Source organism: Felis catus, chromosome C1 (assembly GCF_018350175.1).
Source record: "Felis catus isolate Fca126 chromosome C1, F.catus_Fca126_mat1.0, whole genome shotgun sequence".
In the NCBI taxonomy this organism is placed as follows: domain Eukaryota; kingdom Metazoa; phylum Chordata; class Mammalia; order Carnivora; family Felidae; genus Felis; species Felis catus.
Genome location: NC_058375.1, coordinates 189,515,122 through 189,537,442, shown reverse-complemented (window position 1 = coordinate 189,537,442; position 22,321 = coordinate 189,515,122). Strand labels below are relative to the sequence as shown.

Sequence of the window (22,321 nt, the reverse complement as noted above, 5' to 3'; positions counted from 1 at the left end):
TCTAGGGTTTGAGCCACATATGCAGGCCCACACACAGGCTTTAACCTGTCAATGTTCTGACCAAAGGCCTGCCTCTAGTTACCGCACTGAAGGAAGTGGGAGTGGAGGCAGTTGTGTGCTTTGTTTGTACAACCCTCTCCCCCGCCACTAATGCTCCCACCACCAAGGCGTCCTTCCAAGCAATATCTTCCCCTGCCTCCAATTTTATTTATTTACTCATTTATTTTTTTATTAGAGAGAGAGAGAGAGAGAGAGAGACTCTTAAGCAGGCTCCATGCTCAGCACAGAGCCCAATGCAGGGCTCAACCCCCCGGCCCTGGGATCATGACCTGAGTCCAGAGTCGATGTTTAGCCCACTGAGCCACCAAGGTGCCCCTACCCTGCTTCCAATTTGTGTGGCGATGTCATTCTTCCCCAGGACAGTGTTTAGCTGTGCCTGACATGGGACACAAATTCCTTACATGAATGAGACCACTTTTCTCAATCTGCCCATGAGAACTTTCCCTCGCCTCCCAGTTTGTGCAGTGTATGAGACAGAGATACACTCGCCATGAAAGAAGATCTCATTCTAGGAATGCAGTGATGATGACCTAAAAAGTTCAAAAGTTCAAAAGAATGCATGACTGGAAGATGTGCTGTTCTGCCTTATTCTATAAAATTCTGACCAAATTCAAAAGCCTTTTAAGCTCTTTGAGCCTCAATTTTCTTCTCTCTCAAATAGGGGAAGGAATTAGATCTACTTTATAAAACAGGGTTGTCACAGGGACTATTAAATGAAGTAATAAATGTAAATCAGTTAGTACAGCACTTAGTATGTAATAAGGTCTTAGTAAATGGTTACAGAGTGAATTAACTAATTGGCTAATTAAACAATGATGTAAGTACATGCATAATTTTCTTCTACCTCATTGACCTACTCTCTATTTGCCCCTGATCAAGACTTGCTATTGCCAATGGGAAGGTGGAAATCATATTAGAACAATTCCCGATTCATTTGTTGTAGCAATGTTGACTATTTTGAACTGTCTGAAATAACTGGACCAAGGTCATCAGGGTCTGGGCAGAGAGGGTGCTCTCTGGAAAATAAAATGGCTTGTCCAACACGATTCAGGAAACTCCATTGCCTGGCTTCTCACTCTTCCCACCACATCACTCTCTCCTTTTCTCACCATTATGCCACATGCCCTGTACTCTGAGACTGTACCTCTATGTAAGAGTGACTGTAAATGAACTGGAAACCTTCAGTGCCAAAGTGACACAGTACAAATCAAATGAGATATGACAGCTTGTGTTTTGTTTTGTTTTCTAAGTAGAAGTGGCCCATTTGGCTCTAATTCCGATTTCTTACAAAATCCGAGGAGATGTTGGCTAAATTGAGTTACAGAAAACCCAATTATTCCCACAGGGGTTTTAAGGACTGAAGCTCTCTGGTTTGGAAGTTTCTAGAAACATAACTCCTACGTACAAATTAGAGGTCTCCATGGATGGAAAATATTTGTAACCCACTCCAATCCAATATCATAGCATACCAAAAATGTAGAGTTCTAAAAAGAGAAAAAGAAAAACAAAACTCCCTTAAAGAAAATATTTAGATGAAACTGAAAGTTCCCAGTGAACTTTAAACAATTACATTTGAAATAATTTTCACTGTAGTGAAGATTTTCAAAGGTAAGGACAAACCACTCTCTCCTTGCTATCATGGTCACTTTGGGCAGGTTTTGTCTTGGATTGTTTTTTAAGAATCTGTGTACAGCAAGGTTTTTATCTTCCCTGGGGCGGGGGGTGGGGCGGGGGGGTGGGTAGTGTATTTTAATTTAGTTCATAACACGGACAGTTATCACTTCTTCTGGCTGCCTACCATTTGAATGTCCCCTCTGTATTTGAGGACTTTCTTATGAGTTTTTCAGGGGAGGCAGAGCCCGCTTGCTACTATAAAAACGGACACGCCAGATACTGCCTTTCCAGGCATCTCTTCCAGCATCCCTTGCAGGTAGTTAGGGGCGCAGGATCAGCATCCACCAATCAGAAGCACCCACTCCAGAGTGTGAATCAGGTGCTAGTGATACAGAGAAGCAGCCACGCCGAGACCCTCTCTGGAGGTGGCCCAGCGGCAGCAAGATGGTGTTTCCATGGCAGCAGTGGTCGCATGCACCTGGAGCAGAAGTGCTATCGCGTCTGCGACAGAGTTCAGCACCTGGCAGGGGCAGGGGCGATGGCATTCCCTCCCCCCCCCCCCCCCCCCCCCCCCCCCCCCGTCCCTGCCCAGCGCACTGTGTGGCGTGATGGCAGGTATTGCGCTCTGCTACTACAGCTCCATGCCTGGCTAGTTCTCCAACTCCGCCAGGAACCCTCCCAGCCACCCAATGTCGTTTTAATAAATGGGGTAAAATCGGCTGGAGTCTGTGCTGCCTACAGCTGAGACAGAATCTCCGACAGATTCTGAGCACCGAAGGGGAAAATAAAAAGGTTCAGAAAGCTGGAGCGGGGCTGTTCCCACCTCTAGGGAGTCTTAGGCCAGTAAGACTCCTTCTCTTCTCTTCAGACCCACCACCAGAGAGCTGGCCACCTGCGGGGGCTTTTAATACCTCAGCTCACATAGCTGCGTGTTTAGTGGAGTGTAAAAGAAAACAGATCAAAGCAATGAACTGCACTGTACTGAATGCGGAACTGTCGAGAGAGAGAGAGAGAGAGAGAGAGAGAGAGAGAGAGAGAGAGAGGAAGCAATAGGCACCCAGGAACTGTGAATACTTAAAACCACAAATTAAAAATCTGTGCTCCCTTCGGTCGTCTTGGGTCTGTTTTAAATAAGCCTCCCAATTCTGTTAGGGTAATTCCAGGGATATTCAAATAAATGGTTCAGCCTACTTTCTTTTAAAGAAACATATCCAACAAAATTTTAGCAAGGATGTATCCTGTATAGAGTACCAATAATGTAGGGTTCTAAAAAGGGAAAAAGAAAAACAAAACTCTCTTAAAGAAAACATTTAGATGGGGAACCTGGGTGGCTCAGTCAGTTAAGCCTCCAGCTCGGGTCATGATCTCACGGTTGGTGGCTTCAAGCCTCGCATCGGGCTCTGTGCTGGCAGCTCAGAACCTGGAACCTGTTTCAGATTCTGTGTCTTCCTCTCTCTCTGCCCTTCCTCCGTTCCCACTCCCTCTCTCTCTCTCTCTCCCTCAAAAATAAATGAACATTAAAAAATAAGGTAAATTATTTGGATGAAGTGAGATATGTCAAGGATTCAGAAATTAATTAGATTGCAGGTTTCAACATCTCTACGTTTATAGAAATATCATGTTAGATGATCATACAGTACTCCAATTAATTCCAAGTGTTACATTCTTTTAATACTTCCTATAATATGTTTCATTAGCAAAATAATCTTGTTTTTAAAAAAAATGCTTATAAAGTGCATAAAAAGAGCTTATTCTCTTACATGGATGAAATATATTTATGCACTCTTGTATGTACTCATATAATAAAATTTAGATGTTCTGAAAAATCACGTATTCTGGATATAGAAAAATCTCCATCTGGCCCATAGATTATGAACTTTCAAAAACAGAAAATGTTAAGATGTACCTACTCTTTTTTTTTTAATTTTTTATTTATTGCTGAGAGAGAGAGAGAGGGCATGAATGGCGGAGGGAGAGAGAGAGGGAGACAGAACCTGAAGCAGGCTCCAGGCTCTAAGCTGTCAGCATAGAGCCCGACGCAGGGCTCAAACTCAAGAACCACGAGATCATGACCTGAGCAGAGTCGGACACTAAACCGACTGAGCAACACAGGTGCCCCAATATGTATCTACTCTTTAAAAATATTTATTTCAATAAGGGTTCAGAAAGATCCTTTACCTCCAAGATTCTCAGCAAATGCCTTTGGAATGACATTATGAACTCTAGTGTAGATATGTCAATGACGGACAAAAGAGAAGGAAATCATTTTGCTTCACCGCTGCTTTGAGAAGACAATATGAAGTCAGATTTCAGTGTGGTCGTTTTCCAAATTAAACATACTTCCAATACCAAGAATGAGAATAAATAAGATTTCACCACAGGCCCTGGGAGTATGTCTGGCTGGGCAGATCTGGGGCTATCCAAGCACACATGCATAATGCTCACAGCAGGACCAGGCACAGTGTGGTCACAGGAACCTACAGCTGTCCCTTGGCCCTGCATTCTCCATCCCACTGAGTAATGTCAACATCTTGTGACACCACGAAAGCCTGAACAAGATCTGCTGCTGACCCACAGACATCTCAGGGTCCAGATCAAGTCCACCATGGACACTGACATAGCTGTTACTCTGGGTCTTCAGATACAGGGACTCCCCTTCTCTATATTTGGTGCCCTGTTTTGTTTTTGTTTGTTTTGTTTTGTTTTGTTTTTTGCTGCTTGCCTGCTCCTTTTTCTCCTCTGTGGGTCCTTGAAACAGGTGGTCCTGAGAGATGACTCACTGTCCACCTGCTGCCAAGCCCCAAATAGGGAACACCCAAGGAAGAGAAGACCTACCAGCCCAACTCTCCACACCTCCGTGTTCTTTGTCTTGTGATCTAGGTCTTTGGGATCACAGTATAGACCTTCCTTTCTGGAAATCCTGCAGTCCACTTGCCCCCACAGCTGCCCACTCTATCCACTGCTGTACAACCAAGATATTTTGGCAGAGGTTGCAGACAAAACCTTGAGTCAAGTTACATCTTTTTCAGATTTCCATGCTCAATTTTAGCTCAGAAAGTAGCTCCACAGACTCAACAACAACTACAAGGGGACCTCCCAAGATTATATGCATTTCATGCTGGATTTGTAGTATAATAAGAAATGTATTTGGTCTTTATCCCTGGTTCCTGGCATGGAGCTTCTAAAAACCTTGGAATTTCCTGATAGAAGTGTCATAATGAGCCCCTTTCAGTCACACCTGAGTTTATTCTAATAAGGTGACTTAAGGTAAGACCCTTAGATAGCCTCAGCTTGGAGCTCATCATCACAAAGAACAAAGGATCAGTGGACTGAAACATTCAGCCCCACCCACTGACCTTGGGGAAGAAGAGGGAGGGACTGGAAATCGAGTTATAAAAACTCTTGAACAATGAGGTTGGGAGAGCCTCAGTGTTGGTAAATACACTCAAATGCTGAGAAAATTGAGTGCCTGAAGAGGGCGTGGAATCTGTGCCACACCCCCTCAATACCTGCCCTGTATCACTTCCATTTTGCTGTTCCTTAGTTGTAGCCTTTATAATAATAAACCAGTAAACCTAAGTAAAGTTTTCCTAAGTTCTGTGAGCCATCCTTGCAAACTTCCATACCTCAGGAGGGGGTCCTAAGAACCCCAGATCTATAGCTAGTTGATCAGAAGTACAGGGGGCCTGGGACTTGCCACTGGCATCTGATGTGAGGCCAGTCCTTTAAGTTGGGGAATATGATGCTAACTCCAGGTAGATAATGTCATAATTGAGTTGAACTGCTGGATATCCAGGTGGTGTGTCAGAGAACTGGTCGGTGTCAGAGAAAATACCCCAGAGACATCCATGACTCTACCATGAGAAAGACTTGATCACTAGGGCCTTAATAGACATGGCCTATAAGTGTTCCAGCAGAGGAATGCCTTCTTTTCCAGCATCAAGTTTATTTTGCTCTTCCTTTGTCGATGGAAAAAGTTAAATGCAGCCTCACCCAGAAGCCACAGACCAATAAATCATAATCTAGCTCTTGAGGGGTAAGGAAATAGTTTAGTCTGCTTGAGCCACCATAATAGAATGCCATAGGCTGGGAAGCTTACAACAGAAAATTATTTTCTCACAGTCCCAGAGACTGGAAGATCAAGGGTCCTGCAGGGTTGGTATCTGGGAAGAGCTATCTTCTTGGGTTGCAGATAGCCACCTTCTCACCATGTCTTCACATGGCCTTTCCTCTGGTGTCTTTCTCTTCTTATAAGAACAGTAGTCCTATTGGATTAGGACCCAACACTTTTGACCTCATTTAACCTTAAATAACTCCCTAAAGGCTGTGTCTCCAATAAAATCACACTGTGGTTTAATGCTTCAACATATGAATTTTGGGAGGATAGAGTCAGTGTGTTACAGGAAGGATGCCTCTATTTGTTTTCTAGAACCAAGCTGCATCACTCCATCCAGTTACTAGAACACAGAATTACAGAATGTTAGACATGAAAGGAACATTAGCTCCTTCACCATATGGTGAGGAAATTGGGCTCCAGAAGGGTGAAGTGGCTTGCTCATGAAGACAGCTCATGGTGAGGCTGAGAGTGGAACCCAGACTCTCCTGACAGGTCAGCATTCTTTTACTACTTCCTCAGGGATTCCCCCAAAGGATGGGTTCTTCAGAAGAAATTTTGAAGGATCAGATCTTGATTTATTAGCAAAGGAGGGCTTTAGAACAATGAAAGGAGCCATGAAATGTTGTATGGACAGTAGAAACTCAATACATATTCCTAAATCCAACACTTGGGTTTTCCCTTGTCAAAATCAGGATAATGGGGTTGGTCAGACTGGATTCAAAAGATCTTAGTCAACTCTGTGGGTATAGCATAAGCAACTCCTTCTGAGCCTATGTGGATTTTCTAAAACTTAAAGGGGTATCAGTGAGCCTCCTTATGCCTTGACCTCATTACTCAGGAAACACACTATTGCCAAGGTACAACCATCAAGATGTAGTTTCCTGCCCTCCCCCTCGGTATTCTATATCTCTTCGGCCAACCAGAAGTCAAATGACCAGGACTGCATGTAAACTCCAACTCCTATTTTTGTCCCACTTTTGCAAAACCAGGTATTTCCCACTGGCAATGCAAAGCCATTCCCTCATGAGCCTCAAATTATGCTGACAGGATAGTCACATGGCTTCAGGACAGGTGAGGCAACAGTTGCTTGCAAAACTGGGAACAGTTTTCAAGGACCATCTTGACACTAACTGCTGAGCCAGGTGCCCCTGACATCTGGGCAACCCCACTGGGGACCCTGAATACCCCACAGTCTATAAGCCCCAGGTCGTCTAGACACTGCTTCATGTATTTGGTTCTAATCCTACCCGTCACCCCTTTTACCTGGACTGACCTCTCCAATTCACCATAAATACTGCAGCCAAAATCACCTCATAGGACACCATTTCTCTGTCTCACCTTCAAAGGCATGTATGTATGTATGTATGCATGTATAGATAGATAGATAGATAGATAGATATAGATATAGATACACACACATATATATATAATTTTGAATATAACAAGATTTTATTCATTTGCATTCATAACATATTTGTATTCATAAAACAAAAAAAGCATAGAGCTGGATCACTTGGCCCCTTCTCTTCTTATTTCTCTCCAGTTCAAAATGCTTGGCTCTACAGTTGGGCTCAATACATTCAAGCCCCAGCACAGTCCTCTTTGTAATTGATTTACAGTTTATTACATATTTTTAGTACATATTTCAAAGGATTGCATTATGGACATAATTTTTCCAATTCTTCTCTGAACTCTGGGAAATGGCTTTTCTCAATTCATTGACGGAGAAAAGTTCTCTCCCTTCCTGAATCTGGTGGTCTCATCATGCTCCAATTAGAGGCCTCTCTGCATGATCATTATGCTACATCTATCCTCAAGGACAGGAATAAAAACAACTTCTACCCTAGAGTGTTTCCCCTTCTCCCCACAGGACCAGAGGGGAGTCAGAAAACAGGGGCCTGCCCCATTGCTGTGCTGAGAAAATGGCACGCACAACATGCTCACCCCCAACCCTACAATGAATTGGTGATTGGGTACTTTATTACCTTTTGCTTGTTTTCTAAAATAAACCTCCCAGTTCAGTCAGTTGAACACCCGACTCTTGATTTCAGCTTAGGTCACAATCCCAGGGTCATAGGATTGAGCCCCGCATCAGGCTCCATGCCAAGCATGGAGCCTGCTTGAGATTCTCTCTCTCCCTTTGTCCCTCTCCCCTGCTTGTATGTACTCTATTTCTCTAAAAATAATAAAAATTAAAAAATAAAATAAAAATAAAACAAAAACTTTTTAAAATAATAAAATAAATTAGACCTCCAAAGAAAACTTAATAATGGAACATGTACAATTTTGCTATTTCTCCCTCCTGATCCCTCCATGTGTCCTCTTATTGGCCAATGGGGATATAGACAGGATCTCCTGACTGCAATACAGAAGACAACTGTTGGACCTGTAGCCCTACAAGAGTGATGTTAGTTCCAAAGGAGAGGTCAGAATGCAGTCAGTATGTGGCATGCATGTCCAAGGGGATCAGGCAAGGCCTCCTTCAGGAAGTGACTGTGAAGCTAAAGTCTATAGGATGAAGAGGACTTACCAGGATACAGAGGGTTTCAAGTAGAGGCAGCAGCAGATGCAAAAGCCCCTAGTGATGGAGAGCATGACGTTTTCCAGAAACTAAGAGAGAGCACCGGCATGGTTGGACCAGGGAGAGGACAAGGGAACTCAGCACAGAAACAGGCAGGTGCCATAGAAATGGAGACTTAAGGGGGGGAAAAGCTTGATATGGGGCAACTTCATGAGAAACTAGTTTTTCTTTCTACGTGAGGCTGTCTTGAACTGCAGACACAGGGGACAGGTGGTCTCCTCCTTTCCTGTGGCTCTCATTTCCTCTAAAATCCAGAACCTACTTCATCTCCAAAGAGTCCTCCCTGATTTCCCTTGCCTTCCTTCCTTTCACAACGCTTGAACTTTCCTTTGTTCCATCAGTGGCCTTCCCTATACCAACTGGCGCGAAGAAAAAAACGCTGGGACAATAGAAAGTAGAAATAACTCCAATGTCTGGCCCATCCCCTTTCCCAGAAAACTGTGGGAAAATGCAAGCCTCACAGGTTTTTTGTTTTTTGTTTTTTTTTTAATGACGTCCTGGTCATTTAACGTAGAGGAGAGGATTTCCTGGCTATTTGAAACACATTACCAAATGAAATCCAGACGTTCAGGTCCTTCTTCATGCATGTCTACATCTCAAGGCAAAATTTCTCCCTTGTTCCAGAGAGAGGATTCCTGATAGTCACAGAAAGTGTTAAATCTATCCAAAACAAAAACAAGGAAACCAAAAAATGAAACAAGGCTTTCACAAAAATGAAATCACATTGTATCTGAAGGTGCCACAAGGGCTAACAGTCAAAGTTGCAAGGAAACATCCCAACCCATAGATGGCGCAAGGTGACTGCTAAATAAACACCTAGTTGCAGATTACATCACAGAATCTTTCAGACCTGATAACCAAGCTGCCTCAAGGCTAGAGAGCCTCCGATCCGTCCCCCATCTTTGCTACAACCACACACTGGGTGTGCAGCTTCTTTCTCCAGTACATTGGATATTCATGGGCGGGGGCTCAGATTTCACCATTTTCTTCAAGAACTCCTTCTGGTATTTTCAAATCACCTGTGTATAAAAATGAGCCCAAATTCCTCAGACTCTGGTGCAGTTCATCCTCTCCACATCCTCAGTGGGTAGATACTAATCGGGTCCAGTGCACCACATAGGAGCTCCACCTTTTACTCATGTCTGACGTTGGCCTCTGAACCTACTCCATATTTTCCACAACCTCCCTGGTCACAAAAGCATTTGGACAATGGGAGTTGTAGCTGAAGGGCTACTTCACGTTGTTAATTTAAGTGTTTATATTTGTTTACTGATAATAACTTATAAAGCCCTATCTTTGCCTCAGTAAATCTTCACAATGATGCAATTATCTCCAATTTGGAAGTGAGAAACAAATTTAAGAGACCAAGTGGTTAGCATTTTCCAGGCTTGTAACATCAGACCAAACACAGTGAAGAGTGACTTTTTCAACCCATCTAGCTGTGACTCTCTATGCTTTGTTCATGTGTGTCCTCCTAATTTTGTTCTTTTTTTTTTCTTCATGACCAGTGATACAGTGGTGATCTATAGTTAGTTTGCTAATAACTATTATGGTTTATAGAATTTATACTTCCTGGGTATAATCATGTCAATACTGCTAAAGTTTCTGCCACTCACAGAGCCTTTCCAGAGTTCAGGCATCTTTCTAAAATACTTCTTAACTGTGTTAACTCAGGTGACCCTCACAACAACCATATGCAAAAGCAAAGCACTATTATTAACCCTCAGTTTACATATGAGGAAGCTGAGGCACAGAGAAGTTAAATAACTATAGTAAAGATCACACAACCAATGGATTGTAGAACTGGGATCTGAACATAAGCCATCTAGCCTTGAGGCCATATCCTTACCCACTATACTAGTGCATGTTTAGAACTATTACTGGATCATGCAATGAACTAAGTTCATCTTCCCTCTCCTTGATAAATTTGTGACAGGTTGGCTTGAGGTCAAGCATCGGGGTGGAAATAGTTCCCGCCTGGAACTCCACTGTGTGGTGTTCACAAGTTCATCCTGGATCAAGGGAATCTAGTATAAACCCGTTAAGGCTGCCCACAAGCACTTGGTGAAGCTTCCTAGGGGCAGAGCTAGGGAAAGTTAGCGGAGCTCTCATTACCAAGAGAAGAGTGACTTAGCCTTTCTTATTTGTTTCCCATTTCCAAAATGGAGATTATTCCATCCAGCTCACTTTAGCGTAAGTTACTCAGAAGTACCCTGCTCAGTGGGCAGCATTAACTGGCTGGATCCAGAGTATGAGGCTCCTCTCTATCAGAATTTCAATGTGTGGTTTCAACAACTGCAAGTTTATAAAAACTAAATAAAATACAAAATGCAAAATGCATTTGTGGGCTCCTCATTTTAAAAGTTAAACATAGGGGCTCCTGGGTGGCTCAGTCGGTTAAGCGTCCGACTTCAGCTCAGGTCATGATCTCACGGTCCATGAGTTCGAGCCCTGCGTTGGGCTCTGTGCTGACAGCTCAGAGCCTGGAGCCCGTTTCAGATTCTGTGTCTCCCTCTCTCTCTGCCCTCCCCTGTTCATGCTCTGTCTCTCTCTGTCTCAAAAATAAGTAAATGTTAAAAAAATTTTTTTAAGTTAAACATAGAATTACCACGTGATCCAGCAAGTCCTAGGTGCCTACCTAGAAGAATTGAAAGCAGGAACTCAAACAGATATCCATATACCAATGTTTATAACAGCATTATTTAAAACAGCCACATGCTAGAAGCAGCCTCAATGGTCTCAATGCCTGTGTCTCCCTAACCACATGTTGAAATCCCAATGCCCAATGTGATAGTATTAAGAGATGGGACCTTTGGGAAGTGATTAGGTCATGAGGGTGGAGTCCTCATGAATAGGATTAGTGTCCCTCTAAAAAGAGGCCCCACAGAGATCCCTCACCCCTCCCATAATATGAGGGCAGAGCAAGAAGTTTCCTTCTACAGCCCAGAAGAAGGCTTCTAGCAGAACTAGACTATCCTGGCATTTCCAGTCACTAAAATTGGTGTTTTGTTATAGCAACCCTACCAGACTACGGCACAACCCACAATCAATAGACAAATAGATAAAGTGGGGTATACCCATTCTACAGAATATCATTCCGCCATAAAAAGGAATGAAATACTGACACATGCTACAATATGGATGAACCTTGAAAACATTATGCTAAGTTGAGTGAGCATGTCACAAAAGGACAAATATTGTATGATCACTTATATGAAGCACCTAAAATATGCAAATTCATACAGACAGAAAGTAAAATAGAAGTTAACGGTGGCTGAGGGGAGATGGGAATGGAGAGGTCATTGTTTAGTGGGTTTATAGTTTCTATTTCAGATGATGATATTCTGGAAATGGATGATGGCGATGGTTACACAACCCTGGAAATGTACTTAAATGCCAATGGATTGTGATGACCACAACTGAGATAAGGGCGACCATGTGACTACTCTGTGCAATGAGATTTAAGTTCCATCACTGAGTGGGGCTTGTGGGAAAGTTCATTAAAAGATAAGGGTGGAGAATGCTGATTCATCTGGCATGCTCCCTTTTACCTTTGACCCTTTCTTCCTTCTTCCAGCATGGGACATGGGCACGATGGCTAGAATTCCAGCAGGCATCTAGAAACTATGAGATAGAAGTCAGCACTGAAGAGGCAGAGAGGAAAGAAGTCTGACACAACACTGGCATTGTAGAATTGCCACTCCTTTTGTGGAATGCTTATCCCTGGATTCTGTTATCTGAGAGAAAAGAGGACTCGTCTTTGGTTTAAACCAGTGTTTAAACTACAAATCCTAACTGATTCAGCACATTAATCTCTATTGTTGTTATTGTTGCTATTGGTTATATTACCAAGAAAGGGGTGCCAGGTCATGGTTGGTCTGGCAATTTCAGCAACACTTGGAAGACCGGTGATGTTGGAAAATGAGTTATCCACAGGCCTAACAGATATTCATGTGAAGTTGGAGGATTCAGGAAAACAACCCTGCCAGTCCCACTGCCTCAGATGCCGTTATAAAAAATAGAGACATCACTGCCTGTCCCCTGGGGCAGCCATGTTGATTGATATACTTCTCCCTTAGCTCAAGTGGGAAGAGTTTTCTGCTCCACAGAGTAGAAAGGACTGGTAGGCATCTGGCATCTTTTCCTTGCTAGATTTAAAGGGAAGCTGAAGGTTTCTGGAACTGTATTTCACAATTTCATATCATGACAAACACCAGGATAGACTGACTGGCTTGTCATCTGGGTGAGTTATTCCAGCACCTCATATTTCGTTGACTTCTGCTTCATTGACCTTCACCTGCACAGTACTCCACACCAACAACTTCCTGGTATGGCTACACCCTGGACCTTGGCAGGAGAGGGAACTACTACACCAGAATCTTGATATCTGACATTTCATTATCCAACTGCCCCTCCCTTTTCTCCTGCCTATTCCTGTGCTTCTGCTCTTTGGCCTGATTATGACAGTCAATCCCATGGGTGTGTACAGTGGTTCTAGGAAATTCAGCCCTATCCGTCAATATTTTAGATGCACATGCCCTTTGACCAAGCAGTGCTGTTCCTAGATATTTATCCTATAGATTACTAGAGTGTGCTAAATAACACACATGTATAAGAATAATTATTTCAGAAAAAGACTCATGAAGTGTGATGCATCCATTAAATTGAATGCCATGCAGTTATTTAAAAAATTGAGGCAAATCTATACGCAACAATATGAAAAGTTCCCAGTTGGTTAAACATCCAATGCTTGATTATGACTCCGGTCATGATCTCATGGTTCATGAATTTGATTCCTGCATTGGGCTCCATGCTAATGGCATAGAGCCTGCTTGGGATTCTCTGTCTCCCTCTCTATTTGCCCCTCACCCTCTTTCTCTCAATAAATAAATAAATAAATAAATAAATATTAAATATATATATAATATGAAAAATTGCCCAAGATATACTTGTGAAAGAGGCAAAGTGTATTATATGCTACCACTTGTGTGGGGTAGTTTACATAAAAATAAATGATACATATATTAACTGTACCCAGCTTATGTATAGTATAGCTATAATATAAATATATGTGTATAATATATATACCTGTAATGCATACACACACACATAGTACCCTACTATCTCTAAAAGGATATACAGAACACCAGCAATGGTAGGAGACAGAAATGGATGGCGAAAAGATTTACTTTTCACTGCATATTCTTTTCATACTTTTGTCCTGTGTGCCAATATTACCTATTTAAAATAATTTCCAAAAAGATGTTCGTCCCAGAACTGTTCTTCTAGGCTCCTTGTAGGTTTGCTACCTCCCTGACCAACTGCAAATCCATGGTCCATCTGTAGTAGACACTCTTGATGCCTGGTCATTATCCCCTCGGGCCTTATTTTCCCAGACTTCCAACAGCCAACATCTCTTTGACTGAAGCCTTTCTCTGGCCATCAGAGTCTTCTGTATCTCCACGTGTGGAAGCTCTCAGCTCATGCTGAGAGAGCATGATTACCCCTGGAGCAGTCCTAACCAATGGCTAGTGGGAATCCCCTCAGGGGAGATAACTCTGAGATGTATTTTCACACTGGCTCCCAGAGTCCCCCAGCAGAATGAAGCTCCTGTTGATTGCAGAGCACACCCTTTATTGGTGTCTTTCCCCGCCCTCCCCTATTAGCATCTTTCCTACAATTGTCTCCCCGTAAACTCCTTGCTTCCGAATATCTGTCCCAAGGTCTGCCTTCAAGGAGCCAAAAGATCCAATTCTTTTAACCACACTCTCTTCAAGACCGTCAATTTCTCTTGGCCTTCTGTGGACCTCCCATGGAAAAATCTACCCCAACCACCAGTCCAATGCCCCTGAGAAAAATCTCTGAACCATGCTGATTTACCTTCCCCCAGTTTAGTATTTATAATCTCAAGCTGACTCTTTAGTGCTGTTCAAAATTCCTCATCAGTTCCTTTCTCCTTTTCCAGAAGAAACATCTTCAAGCTGTTACTATTATTGAGTTCTACTTACTTCCACCTCCCTGCTTCAGAGTCCCCACCCACTTCCCTGAGAAAAGAGAAGCAAATGACAATAAACTCCTGGGGATTTCTATATCTAAGTTTCACACATTTTTATTTATTTTCTCTGATGGATAAGTTTTCCTTCTGGGCTTTTCTTTGCATTTGGTACAGGATGACTGTGGAACTAGACAAGGTAGGTTCACATCCTGGTCTGCTAGTTACCAGTCTTGTGACCTTGGGCGATTGATTCAATCTCTCTCCTCTATAATGTAGAGATAGAAACAGTACCTGCTTCATATGATAGATTGCGGAGTAAATGAGTTAACACTTGTAAAGCCCATAGACCATCGCCTGAAAATATTGTAAGTACTTAATATATGTTATTGTTCTAAATGTTCTGTGATGAACACCTGTCACTTTTGAAATCGGGGAGAAAAAAAGAATATATTACTGTATATTTGTATGGATGTTGATATCTCTGTTTACCAGTTCTTACCTACTTTTCTTGGAAGACCAGAGGCCTCTGTGTGCGCATTCCCACTCCTCCACCTGTACTCACTAACTCAGCCTCTAATTTATCACCTACAATTCTGACCCTTCAGTGTCCCCCTTCTCACTTCTGTCATCATTCTCTCCTTTTCCACTGAATCAGCCTCAAATATGCTCAAATTATTGTCATCCAAAAAAAATAAAAAACAGTCTCCCACCCCGCTGTTGTATGAAGTTGACTCTTTCCTGTCAGCTGCCCCTACCTTTCTCACCTCATATTACCCACCAAAATCAGACTTGCTCCCTACTACTGTTCTAATAAGCTCTTCTAGCATGGCTCCAGGATCACAATTACCAAATGGACATTTTTTTTTTAAGTTCTCTTCTCCAGGACTTCTTTCAATAGCATTTTATGCTGTCTATTACCACCACCCTCTATTGATTAATTCATCATGACTTATTGAGCATTAACCATAAATGTTGTATTATGTAGACTTTAGGTGCCAGGGATACAGTGATAAAGTCTGCCTTAGGTTGTGTTTCCCCGGGAAGCAGACCCAGAGACAGAAGTTCAGTGTAAGTCATTTATTTGGAAAGAGATTCTGGAAACACTGGTAGGGGAGTGAGGAAGTAAACAGAGGAGAAAAAGCCAATATAGGTACATTCATGAGCAGGAAGGATAATTTGGCTCAGTCCTGCTTTGGACCTCTCAGAGACAGCAGAATGGAAACTTCATCACTGTCCCTGACACGGGGCAGAGGAAAGGAAATATTCTGTCACCTCCCATCTGTCAGTAACTTCTCGGCTCCTCCAGCCTGCCTCACAAGAGGACCAGCATGCTTGAGGAAAAGCCTCAGACAGAACGTTGTGGAAGCTTGCAGTGAGAAGCTGTTGGTATCTATGGCAACAGGGGATATGTCAGGGGCACCAGCAGAGTCTGCTGCAAAGACAGGCAAGATTCATGTTCTGTGGAGCTTTCAGAGACAAATAACACAATGTGAGCAAAAAAATGAATAATGTAGGGGTGCCTGGGTGGCTTAGTCAGTTAAGCGTCCAACTCCGGCTTAGGTAATGATCTCACAGCTCGTGAGTTCGAGCCCTGCGTCAGGCTGTGCTGACAGCTCAGAGACTGGAGCTTGCTTCAGATTCTGTCTCCCTCTCTCTCTGCCCCTCCCCCTGCTCACGCTCTGTCTCTCTCTCCTTCAAAAATAAACATTAAAAAAATTTTAATGAATAATGTAATTTCAGATACAGACAAATATCATGAAGGAAATGAAACGGTGCGATGTGATGACCACTGGTGTTGGCAGTGTGGGTTGAATTGTGTCCTTTCAGATGTTGGAGTCCTAACCCCCAGTACCTCAGAGTGTGACTATTTAGAAATTGTCCTTATGGAGGTAATCAAGTTGGATATCATTAGGGTGGTAATCCAATATGATGGGGTTCTTATGTAAAGGGGACGTTTGGACACAGAGATTCACAAAGAGGGAGATGGTGCGATGAGACACAAGAAGAAGACAGCCCCACAAAAGCCAAGGAAAGAAGGCTGGATCAGATTCTCCTTCACAGCCCTCAGGAGGAACCAGCCATGACAGTACCTTCATTTTAGACTTCTAACCTCCAGAGGGTGAGACAATAAATGTCTGTCATGTAAGCCACCTGGTCTGTGACAACTTTGTTATGGCAGCCCTCACAAACTAATACAGTAGGTGTCTACTAATTAGATGGGGTGGTCAGGGAAGACCTCTCTTTGGAGGTAATATTTAAGCTGAGGTCTAACTAAAGGCAAGAGCCAGCCTTGCATAGGTCTGGGGCAGAGCACTTTAGACAAAGGGATAAGTAAACGCAATGGCCCAGAGGGAGAATGGAGTTGGTATGTTTAAAGAACAGAGAAAAGACTTTGGTGTGGCTGGATTTAGTGAGCTGCAGTGGCAGAATGTGCAGATGGGGTCAGAGAACTGGACAGGGTTCAAATGTGGGTCCACTTAGGTCATGATAAAGTTTGGATCATAGTCAAAGTACAATGAGAAACCATTGGAGGGTTTTAATCAGAGGAATGACATGATCTTATTCATGCTTTTGTAAAAGCATTCTGTCTGCTACATGGAGAATGGTCTAGGTAGAAGGAGAATAAGATCAGAGCCAGGGAGGCCACTCAGAAATCTGTTGCAGTTGTCTAGGGGAGAGGTGTTAGCATCTAGGAGTCGTGGGGTGCCTGTGGAAGAAAAAGAAGTGCAGACATTCATATATAATTAGGAGCTGAATTGATAAGAGTTTCTGGTGGGAGGAGGTTGGTGGGGGGGGGAGGTAATCAGAAAGGTATCTGTTTGCTTACTTGAGCAGCTGGGTGAATGGTGAGCTATTTACTGAGAGGGGAAAGCCTGGGAGAAGGTTGGGGTGAGAAGGGAGGAGAATCTCTCTTTCCTTGGCTTTCAGGATACTGCCTACTCCTGTTTTTCTCCAACTCTCTGACTCTTCTTCTTCTTCTTTTTTTTAAGTTTATTTATTTTGAGAGAGAGAGCATGCACGTGCGCAGGGGTGCACATGCACAGGGTTGGCTCTTGCCTTTAGTTAGACCTCAGCTTAAATATTACCTCCAAAGAGAGGTCTTCCCTGACCACCCCATCTAATTAGTAGACACCTACTGTATTAGTTTGTGAGGGCTGCCATAACAAAGTTGTCACAGACCAGGTGGCTTACATGACAGACATTTATTGTCTCACCCTCTGGAGGTTAGAAGTCTAAAATGAAGGTACTGCCATGGTTGGTTCCTCCTGAGGGCTGTGAAGGAGAATCTGACAGAGAGAGAGAATCCCAAGTAGGCTTCACGCTGTCAGTGCAGAGCCCGACGTGGGGCTCCATCCCACGAACCACGAGATCATGACCTGAGCAGAAATCAAGAGTCAGACACTTAACTGACTGAGTCACCAAGGAGCCCCTGTGACCCTTCTTTCTGTTTTTCTTCTTGGTTCCTCTTTCTCTATTCACAGAAATGTTGGCCTTCCATTTTCCTTTCTCCTTTCTCCTCATACTCTCCTTGGGTGATTTCATCCTTTCCCAAAACTCTGGTACCACCTCTATGCCAATCACTACCAATTGTACATAACCAGCCCAACCTCTCTTCAGAGTTTTCAGAACTACATTTTCAACTGCCTTGTAGATTTCATATCTGGAAATTCAAACTAATGTGTCCAAGCCTCTCTAAACCCATCCATTCAGGCTTACCCTCAAATCTACTCATCTAGGTGGGTTCTCTAACTCAGCCAGTGGCTCAACCATACACCTTTCCTCTCTTGTTCTCATCTCCTCCCACATCTACCCCACATTCTTCCCTAAGCCCCATGATTGTTAAATGTAGTTATAAGAACTGTTACTGTGGAGCAGAAGAAAAAGCATTAAGAATTAGGATTTTAAACAGTGTGAATGATTTATCTAGAATTGAAAATCTTTCAAGATAGTATTCTAAGGTAATGTGAAATATTGTGAGGTTATCTGAAATACTTCATGATTGGGAAATCTGCTTGATGAAAACATAAATTTACTAGAGGAGAGTAATGGGGAAGAGTTCTTAGGCCATAAATTAGGCATCAAACATTTAAGTACAGATTTTGTCACTAATTTACCATTTGTTCTTGGCTAATGTCATTTACCACATTTGTGTCTGAGTTTTCTAATTTGTCAAATTGCTATGAAAATTAATCCCATTCCTATGCAACTCACAAGGATGTTTCACCATAAAGGAAAGAAGATTGTTATCATTAAAAGTGTCAGGGAGGAAACAGAATCAAATAGTATATTAAAATAATAACCCATCATGACCAAGTAGGGTTTAATCCCAGAAGTAAAAACAGTTTAGTATTTAGATATCTATTAATATTACTCACTACGTTAACAGATAGAAGAAAATAAGTCATATAATTATTGAGAAAGATGCCCAAAACCATTGGAAAATATTCAACATTAATTCATGATTTAAAATAAAAACCCTCTTATTAAGGTAAGCAACTTTTAATTTTTGGCTGGCTAGTTACATTTACTTTGTATTTCTCATAAATAGTAGGTTTAGGGTGAAGAGTATCAAAAGCCCTTGCTTTCAAAAATTGTTTTTTGCCCTTCCTTTTTGTTGCCATCGCTAAAGCGCCAGCAGCCAAAATGAAGTTCAATCCCTTTGAGACTTCTGACCAGAGCAAGAACCACAAAAGGCATTTCAATGCATCTTCCCACATTCGCAAGAAGTCTTCCTCTCTCTCCAAAGAGCTGAGACAGAAGTATGAGGTTCATTCCATGCCCACCCGAAAGGATGATGAAGTACAGGTTGTGTGAGGCCACTACAAAGGTCAGCAAATTGGCAAAGTAGTCCAGGTTTACTGGAAGAAATACATCATCTACCTTGAATGAGTACAGTGAGCGAAGGCAAATGGCATGCCTGTCCATGTGGGCATCATCCTAGCAAGGTGGTTATCACTAGACTAAAACTGGACAAAGACCACAAAAAGATCCTTGAAGGTAAAGGCAAATCTCATCAAGCAGAAAAGGAAAAGGGCAACTAAAGGAAAGAAACAATTGAGAAGATGCAGTACTAAAGTAATCTTATATACGGCTTTAAATAAAAACCGTTAAAATGAAAAAAATCCTTTTCAATTAAAAAAAAACCTACCCAAAATACTTTTCAGTGGTAACAAGCATGAAAGAATAGAATTTGAAGTAGAATTTCATTATTTGAAATCATGTTAAAGGCTTATACTTGTTCCATTATTTTCTTTTTATGGATAGTATTGGTCACAGCCTTAATTTATTGATACACAGTCTTAGATCAGAAATGCAATCTCCCATAATAACTGTGTAAAAGAATACCTGTTCTGGGAATATGGATGAGCTCAACAGTAGAGAAGCAGGGACACATAATGAATTTTGATTTTTCTTTTCGTTTCTTTTCTTTAAAGAAATTGTCTGTAGACATTCCTATCTCTTTCCAGCTGACTATATCTAATTGGAACACAAAGACCGGTCATTCAGCTATCCCACCCCTGGCCTTTCCCATTGCTTCCACACCATGGAATGAATACTGGCAGCCCTAAATCATTTCCACGTCGCTGGTAGTGCAAGAAAGCTACCAGAGTTTATATTTATGTCTACTTTCTCCAGCGTAAAAGCAGGTTGCCTATATTTCAAGCCATAGAATTACAGAGCATTATTATGGAAAAAAGTCTGAGAAATGCAGTCTAAACCAGTAGTTTTCAACCCTGGCTGCACGCTAGAATAACCAGAGGACTTTTAAACAATTAACAACGCTCTGACCTCACCCTCAGAGTCTAGTTTAATTGGTCTAGTAAGAGACCCTGGCTTTGGTGGTGTTTTGTGTTTCTTCTTATTGAAGTATAATTAACATATAGTGTTATATTAGTTTAAGGTATAAAATATAATGATTCAACAATTCTATACATTATTTGGTGCTCTTCAAGATAAGTGTACTCTTAATCCCTTTTATCTATTTCACCCATCCCCCTGCTTACCTACTCTCTGGCGACCACCTATTTGTGATCTGTATTTAAGAGTTTATTTTTTTTTTTCTTTATTCATTTGGGGTTTTTTTCTTAAATTCTACATATGAATGAAATCATATGATTTTTTTTTGTCTGATTGACTTATTTCACTTAGCATTCATTATACCCTCTAGGTCCATCCATAGACGAATGGATAAAGAAAATGTAGTATACATATACACACATATGTAATATACATATATTGGAATATTACTGGTCTTGGTAATTTTTAAAAGCTCTCCCAAGTGATTCTAACATGTAACTGCAGTTTTAAAACACTACTGTAGTTTATTTTTTTTTTTTTAATGAGCAAACATAGACCCCGAGTGACCAGCTAGGTAATGGCAGATCTCATTGACTTATAGGTGATATTTATGTTATGAAGATTTCCAAAACTTGGAAATGAGTCACAAAAGATGACTGTGTCAATTCAATGCCTCCCTAAAAGATGGACTTAAGCCCACCCAAGGATCACCTTTTAAGACATGAGACATTTTAAAGACATGTCTAAGTCTGTAAAGGTTAGATGTTAATTTGTGAAAATGAATACTATATAAATGAGCTTCTGTATAATAGAAATAAAAATTATTTCTATTCATCTGAGAAGATAATCCCAAAGGTTATGATTTTATTTACCTATGGGACATGAACCAGTTTTGTATCTAATTTATCAATCCTATTCCAGCATAATTTTCCATTTATATTCTCTCTTGATTTCTCTTGCTCTCTCTCTCTTTCACTTTCTCTTCTAATACATCACTTACTTTCTCTGTGTTTCAGTTTCCTAACTGGCTTTATCATCTTTCTGGTTACTTCATTAATGAGAAATCAAACTTTGATACTTGCTCACTAAGTATTTATATGGAAATTACAAATATAAAATCATGAGAATTATGTTTTGACACTTGAAAATGTTGTAAATTTTATTAAGCTATCCTAACCCATTAAGAAGCTTTAATTCATCATTCAAGATGTAATTTATTCTGTTCTCCAAATATATTATTCATCAAACACATTCAGAAGCCATAAAATTGGAGAATTTTACTGCAGGCAAAGTAGAGTAACAAGAACCTAACTAATGCTCCCTTTTAGAAAAAAATAAAAAATAAATGGGCAAAATATATGAGTCTACAGTTTTCAGATATTGGACAACAGACAGCACAGGATAGTGATCCCTGAGGAAGGGAAGGAAACAAGGAGAGCTCTGTGATCATCCCACCTTATTGCCTAGAAAGAGTTTCCAAGAGGCAGTGCAGGGAGGAGGGCTCCCCAAGTTGTGGAGTTGGAGCTAGAACTCAGGGATGCCAAGGCAGCTAGAGTTTCACAGGTGAGAGCTCCACAGAGAGAGCTTTAGAGATCTGAGAGAGTCTCCCTGGAATGTTCAGGTAGAAAGTGATCAGTATAAACATGTAAGGAAACTACCTGAGGCTAGGGAATGAATTAGTGGGGAAAAAAAATACTGGTTGCTTACCTAAGACTGGAAATAGTTCCTGCTTCCACCAACCTGGGTGGAAAGTTTCCTATTTCACAGCCCATTGGGTAGAAGAATCAGTAGTTCGGGAAAAATCAGCCCTTGACTAGAAGCTGCTCTGGTCCCATCTAACAAGGCTTAAAAGCAAGCCTCAAAGGAATGCAAGTAATTGAGCTCAGAGCAAGCATCAAGAATATTTATAGGAATATGAAAATAACCAGCACCCAACAAGGTGATATTCACAATGTCTGACATTCAATCCAAAATTACCAGGCAGATTATATTTCTAAAACTTTTGCCTCTGTGCGAGAAAGGATTATCAAGAAATTGCAATCTTCTAACAAAGTATTGTCAATCTGATGGATAGAAAGGAAACAAAACTGAATACAAAATTTTACTCGTCAGTAAAAAGTAAAAAGAGGAAGATTGTTTTTTACGTGACCATTAA

At 41.6% G+C, this 22,321-nt stretch overlaps 1 long non-coding RNA gene and 1 pseudogene across 1 annotated transcript; both read left to right on the top strand.

The window, feature by feature from the left end:
* Nucleotides 1-5,009: 5,009 nt before the first annotated feature.
* On the top strand, nucleotides 5,010-12,184 carry LOC123379248. Its single transcript, XR_006583480.1, has 2 exons — nucleotides 5,010-6,283; nucleotides 11,950-12,184. It is a non-coding gene; the product is annotated as an uncharacterized LOC123379248 (long non-coding RNA).
* Nucleotides 12,185-17,762: 5,578 nt separating this feature from the next.
* On the top strand, nucleotides 17,763-20,484 carry LOC123379247 (annotated as a pseudogene).
* The last annotated feature ends 1,837 nt before the right edge of the window (nucleotides 20,485-22,321 follow it).